This window comes from Geotrypetes seraphini, chromosome 4 (genome assembly GCF_902459505.1).
Source record: "Geotrypetes seraphini chromosome 4, aGeoSer1.1, whole genome shotgun sequence".
In the NCBI taxonomy this organism is placed as follows: Eukaryota; Metazoa; Chordata; class Amphibia; order Gymnophiona; family Dermophiidae; genus Geotrypetes; species Geotrypetes seraphini.
In genome coordinates this window covers 297,998,016-298,011,021 of record NC_047087.1, presented here as the reverse complement: position 1 = coordinate 298,011,021, position 13,006 = coordinate 297,998,016, and the positions used below count along the sequence as shown (strand labels likewise).

At 33.2% G+C, this 13,006-nt stretch overlaps 1 protein-coding gene across 3 annotated transcripts in view; it reads left to right on the top strand.

The window, feature by feature from the left end:
- Positions 1-13,006, top strand: part of CFAP43 (cilia and flagella associated protein 43) — a 387,888-nt gene that overhangs the window by 360,225 nt on the left and 14,657 nt on the right. The gene's annotated exons all lie outside the window — the stretch shown is intronic.

Here is a 13,006-nt window from a genome sequence, read left to right as displayed (position 1 = left end):
ATGCTTCCAAGCAGACTTCCTAGGGCATCAAGCTGCATTGTGGTATAAATTAATATCTGGATATTTGAATAAAAAAACAAAAAATGGTCTAAGAGACATTTGGAGCATTGAGATTAAGCATCAAATTACTGCATCTCAATGGCCACTAATTTGGTCTTGGAGAATGAGATGTACAGTGTCAGCATCTATGAGACAAACTTGGTTCTTTTTATTACATAGAGCTTTTTGGACCCCTACACGTTTGCAAAAATTAGATAGTTCTAAGTCCAATAAATGCTGGCACTGTAATCTGGAACCTGGGACGTTGGATCATTTACTGTATCATTGTCCCTACATTAAAAGTTTTTGGAATGCAATTTGGCCACAAATTAATAAATTGATGGAAAATCATGTAGCAATATCATATGATACAGTGTTATTTGGAATGATGATGAGAAAAAAAAGTCAAATTTCACCAGAAAATAACAAGCTTTTACTAGTCATGACAGGGGTTGCCATTCAGCATATAACCAATAACTGGAAGAATCATAGTAACCTTAATTATACATTTTGGTGGAATACAATTTGTCATATATTCAAAATGGAAAGAGTAATAGCAATGCAAAGAGGGACATATCCTAAATTTATAAAAATATGGGGGCCATTGACAAAGTATTGTACTGAATGAATAGTAGGATTTATCTTCTTCTTTTTCTTGTCTTCTTTATGGCACACATGGAGGGGGGGTAGTGAAAATAATTTTACATAACATGTTATAATATGGTATACAATAAGTATAAGGTGATTGGAAAGTACTTGAAGGGTGGGGGGTGGGAGAGGGGATTAAAAAAATTTGTTCAGAATATTATGTAATAGATATAAAAGTGATATTGTGTATTCATTAGTTGTAACTTAATATTTTGTACACTTCATGTAAAATATGAAAATGAATAAAGAATTATTAAAAAAAAAAAAGATGTGAAGTATATTTTTTATGATCCACCTCAATTAACAGCTTTTCTTAGTGACAAGTCTGCCCTTAAATCCACTGGAGAAAGGTGACTGGAAGCTTTATTGATCTAATTCAACGTAATTGCTGTGCTACTTATGAAAGATGTTTCCCTTACTGTATTTCCTTTTTAAAGAGATTTTTCCTTCTTATTCTTCTTTTTCCTTAATAATGCTATGCTTTCTTAAATAAAGTGGACTTTAATTTCAGGATAGATAATTCTATTACTTTATCTTTTTTTTCTGTTTTATAAATCTTTATTCATTTTCTTATGTTACAACAAGTGTTCCAAATAAACTCATTAGAAACTTGAATATATACACTTGATTAACTCATATATTAACATCAAATTTAACATTTCTTTAAAAAAATTAATATTATATAAAGTTCTAGTATTATGCAAGAAATCTAAATTTATATAATTCTTATTGAATATAATAATCCCCTACCCCTCCCTCCCTCCCAATCAATAATACATAAAATCAACTTTATTGTGAATTCATTCAAATATTGATATAGTATATAATAATCAGAAATAAAATCCCACCCCATTTTCCTCTATTCAAATATCTTATCATGGGAAAAGTTAATCATTCATTACAGAAATCTGTTAACGGTCTCCAGATTTTTTGAAATTTACTCATATAGCCTTTTTGTGTTGCAATGGTGAGTTCCATTTTGTATATATGGCATACAGAATTCCACCAGAAAGTGTAGTTTAACCTGTCATGGTTTTTCCAATTGAATGTTATTTGTTGTATTGCTATTCCAGTTAAAATAAATAGAAGTTTGTTATTACTTGATGAAATTTGACTTCTTGCTCTCATAGTTGTTCCAAATAATATAGTATCATATGTCAAGGCTACCGGATTTTCTAACATCCTATTTATTTGAGGCCAAATTGATTTCCAGAATGATAAGATAAATGGACAAAAGAATAAAAGATGGTCTAATGTCCCAACTTCGACATGACAGTGCCAGCATCTATTAGATCTATTGCTATCTATTTTTTGTAAACGAACAGGGGTCCATAAAGCTCTATGCAAAAGAAAAAACCAAGTTTGTCTCATAGATGCTGACGCCGTACATTTTAACCTCCAAGACCAAAGTCGTGGACATTGAGATGCATTAATTTGATGCTTTATCTCAATGCTCCAAATGTCTCTAAGACCATTTTTTGGTTTTTTATTTATATATCCGGATATTAATTTATACCACTGTGCGGCTTCATGACCTGTTGAATCCATCTGGAAACACAAAAATTCTAAACTGTGATAACTGGTAAGATTTTTCCATTCAGGGAACCCTTTCTGAATGGATTGCTTCAATTGCAACCATCTAAAATTTTGTGTTTTGTTAAGACCAAATTTATGTTGCAATTGTGAAAACTCCATCAACTTACCATTTTTTATTACATCATCTAATATACGAATACCTGCTATCATCCAGTCTTTCCAGATTACTTTGAAACCGCCAATCTTGATCTTGGGGTTTAGCCAAATTGTTTGAGTTGTTGATTTGCTAATTGATATAGGAGTTAGATTACTTATATATCTTAAAGTTTTCCAGGTATCCATAAATATTTTATGTTCTTTGTATAGCCTTGGCATTTTGATACCAATTACATGACTAAGACGTAAAGGAAACATGAGTCTCCATTCTAACCAGAACCAGTCTGGAATATTATCAGTGGGCTCTGGGAGGATCCAATACATACCTTGACGTAAAATATAGGCTTGATGATACCTATAAAAGTTGGGAAAATTTACCCCACCCTCTGTAATTGGTCTTTGCAATGACACTAAAGCAATTCTGGGATTTTTCCCAAGCCAAATAAATTTTGTCAATATCTTATTTAATTTTGTATAAAAAGATTCTTGAAAGAAAACTGGTATCATTCCCATTTGGTAGCAAACTACAGGTAAGATCATCATTTTAACAGTTTGTACTCTTCCCCACCAAGATAAATGTAAAGGATTCCATTGTTCACACATCTCTGTCACTTTTTGTAATAAACATTTTTCATTAATTTTCATTGTATCGTCCAAAGTTTTTGTAAGCCAAATTCCAAGATATTTAATAGCATCTTCTTTCCAAACAAAAGAGAATGTATTAAATAAACCTTTTGTACAATGTACATTTAGTGGAAGAACTTCTGATTTGTTCCAATTTATTTTATATCCAGAAAATTTTCCAAATTTCTTAATCAGTTCAAGTAAATATGGAATGGTAGATTCTGGGTTCCTCAAATATAATAATAAATCATCAGCATAAACTGATATCTTGTATTCTCTATCTAAATGAGGTATACCTTGTATTTCCTTTACTTGTTGGATTGCTAATATTAAAGGTTCTAGAACTATATCAAACAATAAAGGGGACAAGGGACAACCTTGTCTAACTCCTCTCTGTAGATTAAATTTTTCTGAAAATGCATTATTAATATATAATCTAGCAGAAGGGGAGTTATATAATGTTTGTATCATTTGTATGAATCCAGGACCTATACCAAACCATTCCATTGCCTGATACATAAATGTCCATTCTATTCTATCAAAAGCCTTTTCTGCATCTAAAGACACAGTAAAAGTAGGCTCATTTATTTTTTTTGTTAAGTATAACATATGGAATGCTAATCTGGTATTATGAGATGAATGTCTTTGAGCAACGAATCCTGTTTGGGACATACCTATAATATGGGGGAGAGCATTAGCCAATCTTAACGCAAGTATTTTTGCTAATATTTTTCCATCTACATTTATTAAAGATATTGGCCTATAGTTTGAAACCAAAGTGGGATCTTTATTTGGCTTTGGCAAAACAATTGTTAAAGATTCTGCTATAGTGCCTTTTATACAATCTTTATTAAGTTGATATTGATAAAGATTTAATAAATAGGGTAATAGAAAATTTTGAAATGTTTTATAAAACTCTACTGTATATCCATCACCACCTGGAGCGGATCCAACTCTAAGGGATTTCAAAGCTGTTCCTAATTCTTTTAGTGATATTGGCTCTTCCATACTTCGTTTTATATGTTCAGGAATTTTTGGACCCTTTAACATTTTCAAAAATTCTAAACCATCTTTTTCTTTATTTAAATAAGTTTCGGAAGAATAAAGAGATTTATAAAATTTTAGGAACTGTTTTAATATAGGTTCAATTTGTGTTAATGTATCACCATTTTCATCTTTTATAGCAATTATTTTTGATTTTCTTTTCTTCGCTTTAAGATAATTTGTTAATATTCTTCCCGACTTATTTGAGTTACCATAATACAATGCTTGTTGAGAAAATAAATCTTTTCTAATCATCTTTGATGAGATCTCGTTATATTTACTTTTAATTTTTAATAATTCTTGTTGAATGGAATATTCCCATTTTTCTATAAGTTTTGATTCTAAAATTTTAATCTCTTTTTCTAAGTTTGAAAATTGTTTTCTAATCTGTTTATTTAGATAAGCCGAATAAGAAATTATTTGTCCTCTCATTGATGCCTTGAAAGCATCCCATAATGTTTCCCTGGAAATTTCATTTTTATCATTTATTTGAAAATAATCATTCATTTTTGTTTGAAAATTCTCACAAAATATTGGATCTATAAGCAATGTATTATCAAATTTCCAAGTTGGTCTATTAGTGTTTTGATCTATGATCTTAATTTCGATCCACACCCCACCATGATCAGATAAAATGATTGGATCAATGGCAGCTTGTGTCACCTGATGTGCTAGATGATTTGATATAAAAATATAGTCTATCCTTGAAAAAGAATTATGAACATGAGAACAGAAAGAAAATTCCCGTCCATTAAAATGAAGTATTCGCCAAATATCTGTCAAATCGCAAGTTTGTACTAAATTATCTAATCCCATTGATTTCATAAATCTACTTGGGTTTTTGTCCAATAAAGGATCCATAACTGCATTAAAATCCCCAGCTACTATTAGATTTGAAGTAGCCAGTGGTAAAATCATTTGTTGAAGAGTTTTAAAAAATTCATTTTGGTTCGAATTAGGGGCATATATGTTAAACAATGTCAAGGCAGTATTTCCCATGCACATTTCCACTTTTACCCATCTTCCTTGAGTATCTGATGCTTTTAGTTTAAATGAAGCTGAGCATTTTTTATTTACTAGAATAGCAACACCTGCTTTTTTCCCTATAGCTGGTGAAAAAAAAACAATGCTTGACCCAACCTCCTGTCAGCTTATTAGATTCAATATTTGAGAGGTGGGTCTCTTGTATACAGCATATATCTGCATTTTGTCTCTTTAGAAACAATAATGCTTTTTTCCTTTTTATAACATGATTTAGACCATTAACATTCAAAGATATAATTTTAAGATCCATTTATATTTATATTTTTATAATACAATTTTCTATCTATAAATATATAATGATTTTTATTAATATATTTTCCCAATACACTTAATAATTTATGATTTTCCTTTTTTACTTTCATCCCCTCTATATGTCTCTCCCTCTCATCCCCTCCCATCCATCCCTTCCCCTTCCTTCCCACCCCCCTCCTTTTAAATACGAAAACTTGGATACGCAAGATGAGGTTAGGTTTAAAATAACTCCCTCAAGCTAATACAGAAATTTCTTTATTTACTACTATTAAATTATTTCCATCTATCTAGTAAATTTTCCATGTATCTAGCAAATATATATATTTTCAAATATATAAATTCTATATACAAATTAATGTATCTAAATTTATATAAAAGAAATATTATCTTATCTCTTGATAAATTTAAATATAAATCATTAATAGAATTTGCTATAATATCTATGTTTATCTTGAAATCATCTTTACATATATTGATTTCTAATAATTATATTATTATAACTATTATCATAGTAATAAGTAGACATTAGCTCAATTTAATGAGTCTTGGAGGAAATTTTATAATTCAAGTGTATCTTAAAATTATAAATTTTCCTCTATCTATCTTATCTTCTATTATGTTATAGATTGGAATCAATACGAAATATAATGTTTCTAGATTAGAATGAAACTTCTCTGAATGATATATTTCGCATTTTTTTTTTTTTTTTCCGGAATATCTTTCAATGAAGGCTCACTAGAGTAGCATAATCTGACTGGCTTAAAATGTCTTTGGAGTAATTAGGATTAGTGAGTGTATGGTATGTTTGGTGGATTCGTTCAAATTTTGTGCAACATTTTCTCAAAATTATTTTGTGAGGAGGCTCCCAGGTGAAATTCCATAATGGAAGACACCATTTATTGAACTATGAAATTAGAGCTCATTCCTCCTTATTTACCATTGAGATAACGCAAAAAATTGTTTCCTCTCAAGTGTTAAATATCTTTTGGATAGCTTGCTGTGGGATGATGTGAGTCAATCACACGACTGAGGTTACATGTATTTTAAGCGTGAAAATCTTTCTTTGATTAAATTGAGCTTACGTTTTTTGTTTAACTCTGTCAGAACTATGCAAGCCATTCAACAATCTTAAACCTGTATTTTTTTTTTTTAGATTATTTTCTTTTCTTATTTCCTATTAAAGCAGTGCACATTAATATCCGTCAAACATACACTCGGAAGAAAAACATTCTGAGAGATAGTTTCAAAACGGAAGTACATCCTTTTACAGGATATACTTCTTATCAACCAATCTCTTTCTGTTTTATATTTCACGACATTTTGGCCATGTGATTGGAGATTTCTCCCTTTCCTTCAGGCAACGTCTCTCGTCTATATATAGTCAATCAATGCCACTCCCATATTGTATTACTTAACTCCTCTTCTGTGTTAACATTTCGTTCGGATCTTTGTTCCAACTACGATCTTCCTTGTAAGTATATTTTCTTCAAAATTGTATATGAAATTTTCATTCAAGTAGTGTAAGATTATGTAGTTTGATTTTACTTTTCTGCCAAGCACGTTGGTTTTGTATAGTTCCATGTTTATGCTTAAACACATGTAGTTCCATTCCGTTGTTATTTGAATCTTCTTCACATTCTAATGTTTAATCGTAGATCTTATTATTCCTTTTGTTTATAAGATCAATTTTTATATATTAAAGTTTTTTATAAAGTATAAAGAACTATATAAATATTCAGTTTTAATTATGAGATTTTCTTATAAGATGATTTTAGGATGTCATAGGTTGTTCATATTGGTCCAGAAATTCTTGTAGTTTTGTAGGATCTGAAAAATTTTGAGTTTTGTTTGCAATTGTTATTTTCATTATTGATGGATAAAGGAGCCCGTATCTAGCCCCTAGCGATTTCAGTTGTGGTCTCATGTCCAGAAATTTTTTCCTTTTGGATGCGGTTTCTTTCGCACAATCAGGGACAATATGTATTTTTGAGTCTTGACATCTGAGATTTTTATTTTCTTTAGCTAATTGACATATTTCCAGTGCTTGTTGATGTCTCAGAAGTTTGAATATTAATGTCCTTGGACCCGCTTGTGAAGTTTTTCTTTGTGTTGGTATCCGGTGTGCCCTTTCGATTTCCAACGGCGTTTTGAATTTTAATGGTAGTATTTTAGGTAGAAATTGTTCTAGGAAAGTTATAGGATTATTTTTTTCTACCCCTTCCGGCATTCCTATAATTCTTAAATTATTTCTTCTTTCGCGGTTTCGACTGTCTTCAAGGTCTTTTTTAATTTCTTCTACTTCTTTCCATATTATTTTGTTTTGTCTCATGTCTAGATTCAGTTGTTCGAAGTTATCTTCCAATATATTTATTCTGTTTTCCGTCAAATCTACTCTTTTAGTTAGTGTTGCCGCATCTTCGATAGCTTTATGTAATTTTTTGTTGCTATCTAAAACAATTTCTTTAATTTGTCTTAATTCTTCCATAACATCAGGGTTATCATCTGATGGCAACGGAACTTTTGAAGGAGGAGTATTTGGTTCTGGTTTTGATCTTTTGTTGCTTCCTGTACCGGATCCTCCAGCTCCTGAATTGCTTTTGTTCTGTTTGCTAGACGCCATTATCTTTCAATATTTAGGTTTTTTTTCAGTAAATTTTTAATTTTTTGTAGTAATTTCTATAAATATAGCTTGTTTGCACGGAGCTATTCGTTTACCCGACCATCAGAATTCGCGTCCAAGCCACGCCCCTCTATTACTTTATCTTCTTATTTGTTTACCTCATTTGAGATGTGTACAATATTCCAGAAGGACCCGGAATGTTGCTTTGCAAGTGTGTGTGCTTGTAAATATATAACTCATTGTTAAAATTCCATAAATATTTTTTTAAGGGGTCATGCTGAATATCAACACCATTAAAAGTCTTAGCTGTCAAACTCTAGATCAGTGGTTCCCAAACCTGTCCTGGAGGACCCCCAGGCCAGTCAGGTTTTCAGGATAGCCCTAATGAATATGCATGAGAGAGATCTGCATATAATGGAGGTGCCAGGCATGCAAACCTGCTCCATGCATATTCATTAGGGCTAGCCTGAAAACTCGACTGGCCTGGGGGGTCCTCCAGGACAGGTTTGGGAACCACTGCTCTAGATCATTCTTCACTTCACTAGATCCCTCCTCTTGATATCCACTCATTCCAACTTATTTACCATGTTGTAGATTTTGGTTTCATCCACAAAGAGGCAAACATTTCCCAATAGCCCCTTTGCAGTATTGCTTAGAATAGATAAATGTTAAAAAGAACTGGACCTAGGACCAATCCCTGCAGCATGCCACTGGTAATGAATACTTCTATCTTCAGATACTGAATCCAGGCGGATGGACACTGTCTGCAATAGCCTTCCAAGCCATTGTTCATCGCTAGGGTTGCACAACATTCGATCTGAGGGAACAAAAAGAAGGGGTCTGTGCTGGGACCACTGCTTTTTAACATATTTATCAATCAAGTTTCAAGTTTATTTAAAAATTTTTATACCGCCCAATCAAGCCTTCTAGGCGGTGTACAAAAACGCTAAAACAAAGTACTAAATAAAATACATTTTAAACAAAAACAAACAGGGAGTAATAACAATTTTTAAAGACATTGACAAAAGGGAACAAAAGGGAATAACTAGTGCGGTAAAATAAACTTTACGACAACCTCCTGGGGACACAGGCAGCTAAAATAGACTCTGACATCTCAAAACAACAGACATAAAAGAGTTCCGCAAAGAAATAAAAACATTACTGTTCAAAAAATATCTCCCATCACTCTAACCGCCACCCAATGACCTCCCAATCAACGACTTCGGAAATACCCACCTATATTATCTTTTTATCTGCGATCTAGAATGTACTGTAATTCTGCTACACTACACCCGATTCAACCGATCGAGTTAACATGTATTACCTCTGTTAAATGCATTATCTTCCGTTATATGTATTATCTTCTGCAACAAGTATTATCTTCTGTGAAATTGTAGTATCATATCTCATTACTGTTCCTGTAACTTACTCTTATCCCGAAATGTAACTCTACTGGAATATCCCAGATATTTCTATATTGTAATCCGCCTAGAACCGCAAGGCACAGGCGGAATAGAAATCCCTAATGTAATGTAATGTAATGTAATTGAATTTGGAGAGATGCTGGGTATGCCCCCGACAGTTGCCACAGGGGACTTGATAATTACTACACAGTAACTGCAAAACTTTACCGCATGTTAATAAAAGGGCCACTTATCCAGATAAGCAATAATTTTTCATACGGTATTTGTGAGTATCCTTGAATAGTTCAACAGTCATCTAATGCTTCCAGGAGGCAGTTTACCATTTTGCCAGGTTTACAACACAGACAAAAAAGGCAGTATTTGACTATTGCTAAAGAAAAGAACTGCTTTTCTTCAAAAAATGTAGAGCATTTTGGACCCCAGTTAGATTACAAAAGTTGGATTGCTCTAAGTATAATAGATACTGGCACTGTAATCTGGAAGCAGGGACTCTAGATCATTTAATATATTTTTGTCCATGTATCATGGCTTTTTGGAAATCAATTTAGTCTCAAATTAATTGTTTATTAGAAAACCTTGTAGCTCTATCATATGATACAATTCTATTTGGGACGTCTATGAGAATAAAAAGTCAAATTTCACCAAGCAATAATAAACTTTTATTAATAATATAGAAACATAGAAACATAGAGCATGACGGCAGAAAAGGGCCGACGGCCCAATAAGTCTGCCCACTCAAGAACCCTCCCTCCCTCGAGAATCTATCTATTAAGCATCCATCTATTTAGCATCCCTCCCTCCCTTGATAATCCATCTATTAAGCATTCCTCTTGAGCGACCCCACCTGTCTGTCCCATCGTCCCTTGAAGTTGAGCGTGTTACTGACCTCGACTACCTGTCATGGAAGACCATTCCATCGATCAATTACCCTTTCTGTGAAGAAGTATTTCCTGGTGTCCCCACGAAATCTCCCCCCTCTGAGCTTTAGCGGATGCCCTCTTGTCACCGTGAGACCGGTAAGAAAAAAGATTTCTTTCTCCATCTCAATGCAGCCCGTGATGTATTTGAATGATTCTATCATGTCCCCCCTTTCTCTACGCTCTTCGAGAGAATATAAGTGTAGTCTGCTCAAATGTTCGTTATATGGGAGATCTTTAAGTCCTGAGACCATCCTAGTGGCCATCCGCTGAATCGACTCCATTCTCTTCACATCCTTTTGATAATGTGGCCTCCAAAACTGAACACATTATTCCAGGTGAGGTCTCACCATGGATCTGTATAACGGCAGTATAACTTCAGGTTTGCGGCTAATTAAGCTCCTTCTGATGCAACCCAGCATTTGTCAAGCCTTTGCTGAAGCTTTCTCCACCTGATTAGCAGCTTTCATATCTTCCCGGATGATTACTCCTAAGTCCCGTTCTGCTACAGTTCTTGTTAGGTTTTCACCATTCAGGGTGTATGTTCTGCATGGATTTCCTCTTCCAAAGTGCATTACCTTACATTTTTTGGCATTAAAATTCAGTTAAACAAAAAATAAAGCAGAGCTGCAACCAATAAACAACGGGATTCAAAAGTAAATCTCAAAGATAAAAAAAAGGAATCCCTAAAGAGTATATACCACAGAAAAATACTATATCAAATTACAAAGTTAGAAGTATTGTACATATTTATTAATTTAAAATTTGCAAAAATATCACAAAATTTTCATAGAATAGCATACACAGAACGCCTCTGACCTGCATTCCTTTTTGTGGAGCGGAATAACGTTGGCAGTTTTCCAGTCCCAGGGGACCTCTCCCTTCCTTAGGGAAAGATTGAAGAGCTCAGCTAAAGGTTCTGCCAGGTTATCCTTCAATTCCCGAAGTTTTCTGGGGTGTAGATTATCCGGGCCCATAGCTTTGTTTACTTTCAGCTTTGATAGTTCGTGGTAGACATCGCTCGCGGTAAATTCAAGGTCCCAGAATGGGTCCTCTGAGCGCCCCTTTGTCTGTAGCTGAGGAACAGATCCTGCTGCTTCGCAGGTGAAAACCGAGCAGAAGTAGTTATTGAGTAGTTCTGCTTTGTCTGCGTTCGAGTCTATGAAGTTTCCGTCAGGTTTCTTTAGGCGTACAATACTGCTTGTGGTTTTTTTCCTGTCGCTAACATACTTAAAAAAGGATTTATCCCCTTTTTTGATCTGTTTTGCTATACTTTCTTCCATCTGGAGTTTGGCCTCCCTGACTGTCTTTTTAACTTTCCTGGAATTCGTCAGATAGTTTTTCGTAGTGATTGTTTGTATGTTACGAATGCTTTTTTATTTTGCTTTACTAGTTCTGAGATCTCCGCAGAGAACCAGAAATTGGAAAAATTACACCAGACTTAATTACACCTTCTGGTGGAATTCGTTGTGCAATATATACAAAATGGAAAGAATAATTGCCATACAAAAAGGGAATTATAATAATTTTAAAAAGATTTGGGGGCCATTGATAACATATTGTAATGATTAGACACCTTTTTTACACTAAAAGTATAATTATAATAATGGGAAAGGGGGCTATATAGTTATATTATTGGTTTAATTAATATTTTTAAATATAACACATGTATGATATGCTTGATTTACAATATTTGTGGAAAGGGAGGGTGGGGGAGGGGCTTAATTTATGTATTTAAGATGATAATAGAAAAGAATTTCAAGTGATGTGCATGATTTAATTGATGTAAGATTGTACACTTGATGTAAGATGAAAAAATGAATAAAGAATTGGAAAAAAAAAAAAGTAGAGTGGCTACAGAATGAGAAAGCCAAACTTCCCTCTCCTCTCCTCACAATTTCTTTATTATAGCATCTCTGCTCATTACCTAAACCACATTTCACTGACACCTGATACTTCTTTAAATCAAATAATTCCGGAAATGTGATTCAGAATGCAGCAAAATCAGATTGGTGTTAAATGTTTAAGAGCCAAAGGGAAAAGTTCCAATAAATCAAGTTCCAAGTGTTTATCAAGGATTTCAACTGACCTCTTTGATTTGATTGTGAAAGAATTCAATAAACATAAACATTTCTGTCCCAAATGAATGTCTGTGCAAGATTAATATTACTGCTAAGCTAAGCAATTTTGGCTTTTCACAGCACATCTATTACATTACATTAGTGATTTCTATTCCGCTTGTACCTTGCGGTTCTAAGCGGATTACAAATTAATAGTCTGGACATTTCCAGGAGCGTTACAATACATGTATATAGCAAGTTACAATTGATAGTCTGGACATTTCCAGGAGAAGTACAAAGCAAGGAGTAAGTATACAAATTAAAAGTCTGGACTTTTCTAGGAGGGTTATCAATACAATTCAAAGAGTCATGTGTATAGCAAGTTACATTGAAAGTCTGGACATTTCCTGGAGAATTACAAAGCAAAGAGTAGGTATATAATAGGTTACTATGATGAATACTAATAATGATAATACATTCGGGATACAGTAGTGAGTTATACTATGTTGAAGGAGTTGCTGTGGTGGTGGAGGTGGTATTCATGAGAGTATATTCTAGTGCTATAGTGAGGTTAGGATGATGGGAAGTGTTTTTTGAAAAGATGAGTTTTGATTTCTTTTCGGAATACTTTAATGTCTGTTG